The sequence below is a fragment of the Heliangelus exortis genome, chromosome 6 (genome assembly GCF_036169615.1).
Source record: "Heliangelus exortis chromosome 6, bHelExo1.hap1, whole genome shotgun sequence".
In the NCBI taxonomy this organism is placed as follows: domain Eukaryota; kingdom Metazoa; phylum Chordata; class Aves; order Apodiformes; family Trochilidae; genus Heliangelus; species Heliangelus exortis.
The window spans coordinates 11,357,542-11,370,811 of record NC_092427.1 but is presented as its reverse complement, the minus strand read 5'-3'; the positions used below and the strand labels follow the sequence as shown (position 1 = coordinate 11,370,811).

General features: G+C 42.2%; 1 protein-coding gene across 4 annotated transcripts in view; it reads right to left on the bottom strand.

The window, feature by feature from the left end:
- The window catches only part of SEMA5B (semaphorin 5B), a 273,579-nt gene that overhangs the window by 82,499 nt on the left and 177,810 nt on the right, over positions 1-13,270 (bottom strand). The window lies entirely within an intron of this gene.

Sequence of the window (13,270 nt, the reverse complement as noted above, 5' to 3'; positions counted from 1 at the left end):
GGATTTCTTTTTTTTCTCCAGTCCATTTCCAATGCAGGAAATGGCTTTAAAGTTCAGTCTGGATCTGAACTCTTCTTGAACCTTCTCACTGTAGCAAATGTATTTTTGTACCTCTGGCCTTCCATTGAAATTGTCCCCTTGACACATGATAAATCCTGTTTTTTTGCAGGAGAAAGATGGGAGAGCAGAAAGATGAGGAGATCAATTGTCCTGCCCCCTGCTCAGGTCCATGAAGACACCCCCTAAGAACCACAAGAAATGTCACCCCAAAAGAAATGGGTTTATACACAGCATTGGAGGAAGGAATACTTCTACTTCACTCAGAAAAAAAATGGTATCTTCTCTATTAGCTGAGCATTCAGTTCAATTTGGCTTGAAATAGACTTTACAAGCACAGGGAAAGATCTGGTGGGAGATGGGAAGAGAACAGATCTTTCCCTGGGAGTTACTTGGGAAGTACCTCCCATGTACTGCAGTCCAATTCAGGCCAGAGGCCAAAAGCTTGTGCTTCAGAAGTGTTTTTGTGACAGCTGGGATAAGTCCTTGCTGGAAAGGATCATTTAGCCATATCCTGAGAGAGGATATATCACTGGATGAGAAAGCTCATGTCAATAAGGGATCATAGGAGAGAAAGGAATTTTGACTGGTGACTCCCAGGAGCCCTTGACATCTGCAAAACAACTGCACAACAGCATTTTTGATCCCCAGTCCCATATCTGGCCCATACTCATCTCATCACAGCATCCTTGAACCTTAGATCCATTTTTGACAACCTTGATGCGAAAAATATATGAAAAACAATCCAGAATGGGAGAGTTTGCTAGGTGGCTCTTCTTCCCATTTCAAAAAGAGACAGAGCACTTTCCATTACACCGCCCAGTTTACCTTAACAGTGCTTGACAAGACAAATTGGGAAAAAAAAAATTGTTGGTTACTTCAGCGGTCAATGGTTCTTCTCTGCAAATACCCTGAGTCTTCTGGGACTGCAGCAATTCAAGAGAAGAATTTGCTGTCCTAGAGGCCACCTAGCTCTTCCTGCCAGGCACCTGCACCCCAGAGCTTTGAGGCATCTGTAAACATAATGTCAGAGCACTGCTCCCCTCCAGCTATGTTCTAAATGTTTTCCTTTATTAGACAACACTGTCCTTCAGCTTGCTGGAGCACTACCTTGATGAGTCTAGTGATAACAGAAGTTCTTGCTGATGGCCCAGATTACAGGAACATGTTGTTTGTGACTGCACCATTAGTCAGGGTGCACTTCATTAGAACTAAGAGGATAATTAAGCAATATGGCAATTCAGAGCATGTTTTACAAGTCCCACACATGTCTTTGGTGGGACAGGGAGGATCTAGCTTGAGGGCTGAGTAACTCCAATGACCTCTAGTGACTCAAAGAAAAGACTCATGTCCCTGCAAAGCAGAACATCTTCTCAATAATAAAAATATAATTGCAAAGCCAAGGAACTAACGTATGTTAAAATAATTGTACTGCAAGGTATGAGTACGCACCAGTCAGCTGACCTACAGCCCACACAAATCCTTCTGCTGGGCTCCCAGAAGCCTGCAAACATCTGTGGTCAGGGCCTTTGGGTTGTACCCAAAGCTTTCCAGCATTGGTTTCTTTACTTAACTGATCAGCTGTCTTTCCAGATAAATTATCCCACTCCTGTCATGTCTGTCATCTCGGGCTTCCCAGTTAAAAATTAAAACCTTAGGTAAAAACCTTAAGATTCATTTTGCCCCAGTATCAAACCCCATCCTGGACAACTGACAGAGAAACCTTCAGAAAGTTCTCTCTCTTTTGGAGTCCCTGGGTGTGTACTGATAAGCTTCTCAGTGAGGCAGACACCTACTGAACACCTCCATAACCCCACAGCATGTGAGGGATGCTTGGTACTGACCTGGCTGTAGCACTTCTCAACAGCCAGGTTCCTGCTCACTGACTTAGATGCCTCACCTCCTTTTCCTCATCTCCCTCAAAAAACCAAATGAATACTATTTCTTTTCACTGCCAAAAGCTGCCACTGTACACTTGGATGAGGCACAACCTATATCCACCAGAAGTTTTTGGCCTCTCATTTGGGTCACCATACTGAATTTATGATTCAGTTTCTCAGCTGTCTGAGACATTTAAGATTCCAGAAAACACATCCGGGATTATTTTGTTACCTCCTGCTACATATCTCACTCAAAAGTAGAACAGTAGACACCTCTGGACCTTTGTGTCAACAAAGGAACTTTCATGGCATAGGTCACAGAAAACAGAGCCTGGATGAAGATGTGACAAACCTGGGAGCAAGACTTTATAAACACAGGACAGTGTGTACTTTCTCCTAACTGCTTCTCCACTTGCCATATGCTTAAGCAACCAAGCAAACACACTTCTAGGCTGCCAAAATGTCTGAAGTTCCACTCCTTACATCCAAACCCTTCATGCAACCACCTTACAAGCTCTCCAGCATCTCTTCCCTCCTGCATTTCCAGAAGAAATGTAGTTTCTAACACCATTTCCAGCCACTTTGAAGATCTGCTCTGCAAGCACACGGCCCACGAGCAGAAAGGGGGAACACCAGATTCCTGTGCCATATGAATGAGACAATGAGCTCGGGGCTGCAGCTGCTTGGTAGGACAGGAGCAACCCAAACCATGAGCAGGACCACCCAGCCACCTGTGCAGACAGGCACCAAAGTACTAGCAAATCTGTCCCTAAACTGAAAATGTAATTAAATGTGCCTTTCTTCAGCTTGTTTGCATGGATATTTGGTTCTTCACTCTATTTTTGTTCCTGAATTCTGTGCAGGCAGATTCTCTCAATTAAAAAAAAAAAAAGTTTGTGTTTTACTTCTACATCTTTATGAAGTCACATGAATAGCAATCACAGAAAAAGAATGTACAGCCTATGTCCTAGGTACAACCACATGTACCTGGTGCAACGCTGCCTAACTAGAAATGAACAGAAATGGGTCACAATGGTTAAGTTTAGTGCACATCTGAATATTAATATATTACATTCAGACAAAGCAAGAGTTAATGTATCTTCTAATAAATTATGAGCATCACGGTTTGCTCCCAGTTCAGACTGCAGATCAACAGGGCTCTAGAAATTCTAGCTTGTCATCTGCCATCAAATCAGTTATTCAGCATGCACTGCTGAGAGAAGCTTTCTTAGATACATTTATTTAATTACCTGCACATCCCAGTGCTGGCATCCAAAGTACCTGCATGTCACTAGCAAGTCCTGTTATCAACAGTTACATGAATTTGCACATGCTGATGTAAAATATTGACAGGAAGCTGAACACGAGCCAGCAGTGTGCCCAGGTGGCCAAGAAGGCCAATGGCATCCTGGCCTGTATCAGGAACAGCGTGGCCAGCAGGTCCAAGGAAGGGATTCTGCCCCTGTACTCAGCCCTGGTGAGGCCACACCTCGAGTCCTGTGTCCAGTTCTGGGCCCCTCAGTTCAGGAAGGATATCGAGGTCCTGGAGCAGGTCCAAAGGAGGCAACTGGGCTGGTGAAGGGACTCGAGCACAGATCCTATGAGGAGAGGCTGAGGGAGCTGGGGCTGTTCAGCCTGGACGAAGAGGAGGCTCAGGGGAGACCTCATCACTCTCTACAACTCCCTGAAAGGAGGATGGAGCCAGGGGGGGGTTGGTCTCTTTTCCCAGACGACTTTCAACAAGATAAGAGGGCACGGTCTTAAGTTGTGCCAGGGGAGGTTTAGGTTGGACATTAGAAAGAATTTCTTTACAGAGAGGGTGATCAAGCATTGGAATGGGCTGCCCAGGGAAGTGGTGGACCCTCCGTCCCTGGAGATATTTAAAAAGAGACTGGATGTGGCACTCAGTGCCATGGGCTGGGAACTGCAGCGGGAGTGGATCAAGGGTTGGACTTGATGATCTCTGAGGTCCCTTCCAACCCAGCCAATTCTATGATTCTATGAAAATATCTCTTCAGCTTCTGTGGACCAGCTTTTACATTCAGGCCAGCAAGTTACAATCACTTCAGACACCACATATAGCATACACTAATCCTTGCACTGCACTCACATGCCAGAGGTTGCAGGGCTTTGTGCAAAACCAAAACATTGCTTTAAAACTGGAAAGTGAAAAGTAGAAGATAAACAGTTCTATATAGAATTATCTAGTAAATTATACTAATTCTTAATTTCTAAAGTCTTTCATTACAAACCTATCCATCTGTTACCAACCTCACTTCCATTAACTAAGCACTCTGAGAGCTACTGGCAGCCTTGCATGCCTGCACAGGGACCCAGAATCAAGTTGTTCTCTCCTATTAGGGGAAAAAAGTCTAATACAAAAATGTACATTGTCTACATTTGGAAGGAAACAAAAAAAACCAGGTACAGGCTTACTGCAAAAAACCCCAGGGACTGAATCTGCAAGATGCCCAGCATTTCTTAAAGGTACTGAGTTCCTCATATTCCTGCTAATGTCAGGAGAAGCAGAAGCAGCACCTTGTGTCCCAGGCTTGGGCCTGCAGGGATAGCTCATGGCAGGAGCTTCCATTTCTATCAACTTTCTGCAGTGCCCACAGGACACTCCTCAATCTGACCATGGAGAAGAGGGGATTTTGGTTTTCCACTTGTGCCATGCAGGGCACTCCAAGCAGGGTCTGCAACTCACATCACCCTTTGCTGAGTGAGTTATGCATGAGGAAGGAGAAGGTGGTGAGATAGACCTGAGCTGGTAATTTCTTTCCATGTGTATTTATTTACACCTTCCTTTCCAGCAACTGTACAAGGCACCAGTGTGTTCAGAGAAATGTACCTCTGGTAGAAAAAGACTGGCTTTGAAGGCAGCTTCCTGGCTCAAAATCTCTGCATTTCTTATTTACAGGGTTTTGGTTTTGTTTTGTTTTGTTTTTTTTTTTGATTGGCTCATTTCACAGCAAGGTATGGAAATTTTTTTCCACAACTGAGAGGAACATGGAGGGACTATGTTTCTGCCCTGCATTTAATATCTGCATTATTTCTAATACCCTACTGGACCAGTTTAACTCAATCACATCCATAAGAACTTTGTTAAGTGGGTGCAAAACAAATCCTTTAGTCAGTGCCTGCTTAGAGGACAGCTCATTCCCCTATATGATGTCAGCCTCAGTCTTTTCAGCCATACTGATGATCAGATTTCAGACCTCTCAAATATCATGCATAGATTCTTGCTGACAATGACAAATCCATTTCCTAGTTCATTTCTCTGTTGCTATATGTTTTGCACACTCTATGCAAGATAGCACCAGTCTAAATCCCAGCCTTCCCTGGGCAAATTCTACATCATTTGAAAGAAATTGGTAAGTCCCAAGCCTCAGAGCCCTTTGAAGAAAAAAATCTGTGAAAGACAGTTCCATAGGATGGATCCAGAAAATCCATGAAAAGGTTCTTGTTTAACTTAGGTTTCTATGATGAATACTGTAAAAATATTTCTACAACACTTTAGCTATTTGTTCCACATTGAATCCTCTAGGATTTCTTCATAAGGACTCACTGCCTTAGTTTAAAAGTGGAAAGTTAAATTTCTTTTTTGATGCATTGGCTTTGTCTCATGAGGACAAGGCACATTTACAGTGCTCTATAAATAATAACTACTTGAAATCTAACTTCTTAATAATAAAGCACAGTGCTTAATATCCTAGAGGCCATTTCAAAAGCTCCAACACTGGTAATTTATTAAAACTGTGATAAACATGTCTGATAAATAGATAACTAATACTGAAATAACATAATGCCAAGCTCCAATAAATAGTTCTGCTACATACTGCAGTACACAAATTACTAACCCCTGCTGCATGCTGTGACAGGTATGAGGAATGATCACAGGATTCAGTCAGTGCAGTGCAGGGAGAGGACTGGGATAAAGGGATCTGCATTGTGTTTTATCAAATTATTGATTAATGTCCCTTAAGTGATCTCCAGTCCTTCAAGGTAAAACTCAAGCTGTTTGCTTCATTTAAACTAAGCACCCACAGTGCCTGTCAACAGACTGACCCAGCCACATGGCTCTTCTGGAGTGGTCGGACACTAAGTCAGAAGGGACAGATGGAAGTTGGAAAACATACCAAAAAAAAATGAATGAAATAATCCATCAGTGGATTTCAGTTCCTATAACCTCAATCTTTGAATCAAACCTTCTCTCTATAAACAAAAGTCAGCCTGTTGCTTCACTGGGACTAATTCTGGCCTGGCATTTATCAGCTGCTGAAGATGATTGCTTGCCCTATTCACATCAGAGCAGAACTGGATGCTACACCCTGCACAGAAAGGATGGAATAATTCATCAGAATGAGGGACTTTCTCAGTTAGGAACGGAGCTTTAACTAAGATCCAAAGAATACCATCTCTGCATATTCATGTTCCTCTACCTCACAGACTCTTACCACACTCTTAGAAAGAGAAATGCAATAGTCTGAATCAAGTTTGCCACCCTGGCTCACCTGTTTTACACAAATTACATCTACACCCACCAATAAGGGAGGAGAGATTCCACGAGGTCTGATTACATTCTTTTTGTTTGTTTCAGTCTTAAGCCTCACTTAAGTAGAGTCTCTCCACCCCCCTTATGTTTTCAGGCTGTAGCACTGATGGATGGAGCATCACTGTAACACCTGGCAGAAGAGGACCTCAGCCTCTAGGTATGGGAGCTCCACGTTCTCTGATGAAGTTACCCCAGCCCAGTGAGCTACTGTAGCTCAGCTGAGTCACAGTAACCCACTCTTTTGCATGGCCCTGTCTTATCTCATATGCAAGGTAAAATATTTCTTTAAATCCTTCACAGTCTTCCTCCCATGCCAAGAGCACCTCCCAGTAACACAGCACTGGGGCAAGCACGGAGCTCCCTGTGCCTTTGCTGTGTGCCTGTCCCTACAGGGCCAACCTGTTCCTGAGTGCAAATGCTACCAACACTTTTTTGAGGGAGTTTTTTGCTGCTTTGAGCTCTTCTTGGATGGTCAGCACTACTGTTTATCTCTCTTTCACAGATTCAAAATCCCTTGTTACTTACTTGTATTATAAGAGCACGTAGAGGCACGAACTGAGATGGTGACCCCATATTTCTGGGCAATATACAAACATGCTGTGGGAGAGAACTTCTGTATGAGAGCATTTACAAGCTAAACAAACACCACAGGAACATGGGAGGAAAGGAAAACCAGAAGCACAGGGAGGTCAACTGACTAGGAAAAACCAGTGAGCATGTCAGAGGCAGAGATGAGCACTGAACTTTGCTCTCTTGAGAACTGAAAACTTTCCTGCCTAGCACAAAATGAGTTTTTATACAGCATTTTATTTTTTGCTTAGGATGACAAAATGCATCCACTAAATCAGCAGAGCACAGAGGGAGTGGGTTTAGAGAGCAGAACAACAGGAGAGATGTCACACATCCTGTCCTCTTCTATCTGACATCTTGGGGTAAGGCCACAGCCTAACGGAGAAAACGAAATTTGGGTTTTGATGCCTTCAGCTTCCATTTGTCCTGCAGGATATTCAATTAAACAGCATACTGTCTGCAAATCAAACACTTCCCTCTCTCTGCAGTGTGAGGGAGGAATTTACAACTCCATACCATGCATTTCCTTATCTGAACTGAACATTGTATGAGACTTATCAGATTCTGTGTACTACAGTGTACCCAAACAGAAAGAACTTTACAAGGACAAGGTTTTACGAAACACAGTTGTCTAAAGCTGTAGTCAAGACAATTTGATACCAAGTACCAAAACTAAAATCATGTTTTCTAAGATAAATAACAGACACAGATAGCAACATCCATGGTACAACCTGTACTTTTCAGCTCCTTGGGAGATTTGGTGTGTAAAGGGCAGCTTATAATGGAGCACCCAGCTCAACCTTGAGGAGGTACTGTCAAATTAAAATTCAAATCTGAAGAAAGCAGATTGGTGCTTTAAGCATATTTTCAGCTACCCTGGTGTAAAACATGTGTAGCTCGATGCTGAATTCCACACTGAGAATGTGAGTTTTTTACATAATAGAAATTTCTTTGCATCAAAATTTGCAGTTTTCATAGTGCCTGTGAGCCCCCATTGCAGTGCAGGACTCCCTGTGCAAGCTTGTGCAGGCACAGCCTTGTCAAAATTCATTATAACCAAAACATGGTAATATAAGAGGCCTCAGGTGGCAGTGGACAGCAGAGCAGAGAGACAATGGAGCATAACAGGGAAAGGTTTCAGCTCACCATCCACATAACTCATCGTTAGTTTTTCATAACAAGAAGAATTTTGTTATACCAAGGATTGGATTCTTCTGAGACATAAAGATGACACCTGGGAGAAAGCAGGAGGTGAGGAGACATTAACTAAGGAGGGGAGAGATGGTGGCTTTCATGGGCTGATTCAAAGAGGGAAGAGCCTCTTGCAGGAACTGATAAGCAAGTCTGTGAAAGATCCTTAAAATTAACACAAGCACTAAAGCAATGCAACAAGGATACATCCAAAGGGGAATCAATGGGAGAGTGATCCAGCAACACCAGGAGCTATGGATGCAATTCTATACCTGAACTGATAGGCTTGTGGAAGCCAGGAATGATGTCCAGCATACAGGATTTTGTAAGAGATTGGATTGCAATGCTGCCCATAAGGGTACAGAAAGAAGGAGTACACTTTGCTGTGCCTATATCCTGAGCTTAGACTGACAGCTATTGACAGCTATATTTATGCAGCAATGTTGGATGAATATGCCAACATGTTACTTTGGAAGAAAGAGCTCTGAAAAAGAAAGATAAAGAAAGCACTGGATTTCTGTTTCCACTACCTAGTGTTTGTAATTTTATCATTCTATGTAAAGAAAAATGTCAGTCTGTGACAATGATTTGATTTTGCTGATCATCTACTTCCTTTTGCTTGAAAGTTCTTAGCACTGCCAATGCTTTAGTAGCAAATACTATATGTGAATGCTCTTTTTTAAAAAAAACAACTTAATCCATTGCTTATTTCTATTGCTTCTAAGCATACAAAAGGGCCAAATGCAAACTGCTAGTCTTAGATAACTGGGATGTTTGGTGTGCTAGTAGAGTAAGACCTTAAACCTCTCACTTGTAGGCAGTTTAGCATAAATGACAACATCCAGAACTGCAGAACAGCACAGGGGATGGTGAGGAATGATGACTTACAGTGTCTCCTATTTCTGAAGATCAAAAGCAGATAGAAACTGAGACAAGACTTTTCACATACTGGGTAATTAACAGCTACAGTGGAATTTGGTTTCTTGCCATGTCATATTCAGTTTATAGCTTATAGCAACAAACATTTACTAAATGTACTGGAGATTACAGAGACATAAGGTTACCATATGATAAATTAATAAAATAAATAAAGAGGTTAAATCACACTAAGTCAAAATTTATTAATGAAAAATTCCACTGCAGTCAAGCAAAGGTTGGGAATGTAAGAACAGGTGATACACATGTGGGTGCAGTTGGCACTGCCAGGTAGGCACCACAGAGCACTATTTCTCACACTACCAGCACTGTTTATTCTATAAAGAGCAGAATTTGTTATGTTTGGGTTTTTTTCTTCAGCTGCTACAAACAAGGTACAACAAGCTACTTCTAAGAAGCAAGCAAATAAACAGACTTATAACACTTGATAAAGTGGAGGCAATTCTTCCTTCAAGGCCCCCTCTACCACTAAAAGATGTCCCTCTCCACCCTTTTATGTTCTTTGGTGGAGTCCCCATTCAGAACTAAATCCCTCCTTCCTCTTTGTGGGCTCCACTGATGGATGTGACAAGACTTCCAAGCAGCCTCCTCTTACTGTTTTGCACAATGATTTTCGGAGTAGGAGATTCAAAAACCCTTCCAATGGCCCAGCCCATATTCAGTACCAAATCAATTTACCATGGCTGTAGTCTCCTTTGTATTTCTGCATCAAGCAAGGCGATTTTATTCTCCATTTTTCAACTCTGAGTTTCCCTGCCATTGTGCCTCTTTGAAGCTCACTGCAATCTAGAGATGTTAAAGAGTTCTCTACTATACTTTCTTTTTTTGTGTTACTTCCCCCATCAGCTTCTGAGACAGACTGGACAAATCCTACACAGTCAGCTGAGTGCATTTTTGTGCACTCACATTAAGGGTTCAGCTATGAAAAGCAATCTTCCCATATATGCTTCAAACTGAAAATGTAATCACTGAAGCACATGTGAAACCTCTGAGCATTATCAGCTTTCTAACACGGGGAAGTCTTGCATTCTTTATTACTCTCCAGGTTACAACATTCAATAAACTTGTCCAGCATCTATTTGTTTGCTTTAAGAAGGAGCTAAAATAAGATTGAAGAAGTGGCTAATTTGGATCCGATTCCCCCCAAAATTAGGCTGAGATTCAGGAATCAAAATCAGCACAACCTGCAGTATTAAAAAAGACTAATAAAGAACTCAAGATGACATTTTCACTGCTCTGTGCCTCCTGTTTTTCTTTAGGGAAATCACATCAACTGCATTAGGGGGCTACTACTCTTTCAGATGACAAACATGGCAATATATTCTCATTAAAATCTTATAAGAGGTTAAACGACTTGAGTCCTGTCTTGGTTTGAAAAAAAGAGGCAGTGCACAATTAAACAAATAAATGTGCATGTGATTCAATTTATCGTATCAACCTTCTTTTTTGGTTGTGCACTTAAGCTTGATGTAGTACAACCAAGAGGAAAAAAAGGCACTGGAAATCTTTAATTAAGTGAAAGATTCATTACTGAAACCAAACGAAAGCTCTGAGATTAATTAGCTAAGGCCAGTTGTGTGCAAGGCAGAGAGACTGGAAAGATTTTGCAAGGCAGGCTGAAAACAGAGATCCTGCCTGAGCCTGCCTGTACCACAGGAACTTAAGTGAAACCAGACTCTCCCTCCTGCTTTTCCCCATTTTAAAATAACAATTTTGGGGCTTTGCGAATACAGGCAAAAAATTCTAAATCCTCAGCTAAAAGGGAGTGTTTGTACCTCCCTGTTCATTTTGGCTGATGTATGTCTGAACTTCCATTTGTTTCACACACCTAGAGGGAGGATCCAGACTCCTCTTCCTAGACACCAGGATTTTGACATGTACAAATACTCAGCTGCACTCTGCTAGGCATTACTGCTTAAAATTAAATGGCAATCCTTGCCCCAGTGAGCCTGAATCCTAGGGTTAAGGTGAAAGACACGTGGGTGCAAAAAACAAAAAAAAACCCTTAAAACCCCCCACAAAACAGGCAGAAAGAACAAGAGGGAGAAGTGAGATGACTGATATTTGCAGTCAGGGAGTACACATGGTGTACAGGCGTGTGTGGTGCAAGCTTCCCAAGGAAGTTTTTGGCAACACACCTAGATTTTGACCTTTAGAATCTCTGGCGTCTGAGGTTTGGTGCTCAGCATCACAAACTGCCAGAAAATGTCACGTCTTATAAATCACTAATATCCAAGAATAAGTAGGACCTTTCAGATATTACCAGGCTGAGCTGGAAGACGAAGTCAGTGATGAAAAGTCCCCCATGTTCCATAAAACATTTTTTGTTATTTTTTTTATTGTTCTATGGCTACTCAGTGCATTACATTTTTGCTTTCTTCTGCCAGGTGCCTAACGCTCTTGATAAGCTAATTGCAGCCTTCTGCTTATTTCATGTCAACCTTAACTCCCCAGTCTGAGCCTTGCCTGCAGTTTTGGCATATTTTCTCCTTAATCTAAGACCATCTGTGCTCCATCAGCAAGGAACACTTAAATACAGAGAAAATCAAGAACCAACAGAGTTGAATTCCCCTTATGCTGCCCCCAACTCCTCTCCTCAGCTTTTCCAATTAAGTGTGAAGCCAACACCCATCCAGTCCTAAATACACTGGGAGGCTTTCATCAGGCTACAATTACCTACAGATGCAGGAACACTGGTAGTGGTCAGTGGGGAAATGGCAAGCCAGAGGGGGGCCGAATCTCTCCTTTTCTTGCTATCTTTACATCAAAATATTCACATTTCAAATACTTTCACATCACCAGCAACACACGCAATGGCTGAGTTCAGCACTCAATGTAAAATCAAATACTTATCTCAGAAAAGCATAAGGAGTCAGTATGGGAAAAAAGTGATGGTGTTGATTTCTTCCGAATCCAAAAGCTATTTCTCAAGTCTTATGCTTATTGCTGAAAAATGGAAGTGTACAGCAGTGTAAATCAAAACTGGACTGCAATGTTAGGGAAGATTGTCCTCACCCACCTCCTAACCCACCACTAAAAGTTCAAATGCTTCTAGTCCCTATTGTCCCCTGCTGCCCAGACCAACTGGATGCAGTCCCCAGCTGCTGCTGCTGCAAGTGGCCAGAGCCCCACTGCTGTGTGCAGCACCGACCCATCCAGCTTCCTCCCAAGGCTGGGAAACAGATGCCTTCAGACTCCCTGCTTGGTCTGTCACAGTTTGCCTTGCTTCTGCCTCCTCTTTTCCAACACCAGACGTCAGTGCCTGATGCCATAGTGAGATCTGCCAAGCTTCATCTCAACAAGGAATTTATTTGCTCCTTCTCCCGCAAAGACTTTGATGCTGTGTCTTTTATTCCTTCCTCCCAGCTCTTCTGTTCTGTTCTTCAGTCTGCACTCTCCTGCCAACCCAGGATTTATTTTCCAATTTCCTCCAGTTTGAGTCCTGCCCTTACATTCCCCCTGCCACCTGTCCCTTCCCTCACCTCCCCTGCAGTCCATTTGCATTTGACCTCTACCAAGATCAAAGATTCCACAAATTACTTTTGAGAATTTGCCGTATAATTAAGACAAGGGAACACAAAATGATCCTCCATCAGGATTAATGCAGCACATCTTGTGCTGTTTCTTCCTAACTCCTTTTTGGTGGCTTTCTCATTTATCTTACATAGAAAAGAAAAACAAAGTATTTTGGTTTATTGTGGGTTTTTTTGCCTTGTTCTAAAATCCTCAGTAGCTGATCTCACAGCACAAGCCAGTAGATCTGTAACAATTATATTAGTCACATGCATTTTTTTTCTCCTGTCACTGGGTTTACTACAATTATATTTATGAACCATCAATCATTCCTTTCTGCCACATGCATCAAAATCCTCCCCTCTTAGGCAACTGTAGTTTGTCTCTTAATACTCTAGGCTAACTTAAAAACTTTTTTTGTCATTCTTAATAAAGCTTAAGTCATGTCACCCTGAGCAACCTTGCAGCCCATTCAAATGCTGCAGTCCTGTTACTCTCTTTTCTTTACTACAAGCAATTTAACCACTCTGTTTCAAAAACCTCAAAACCATGCTTTGTTTTCTGTCTG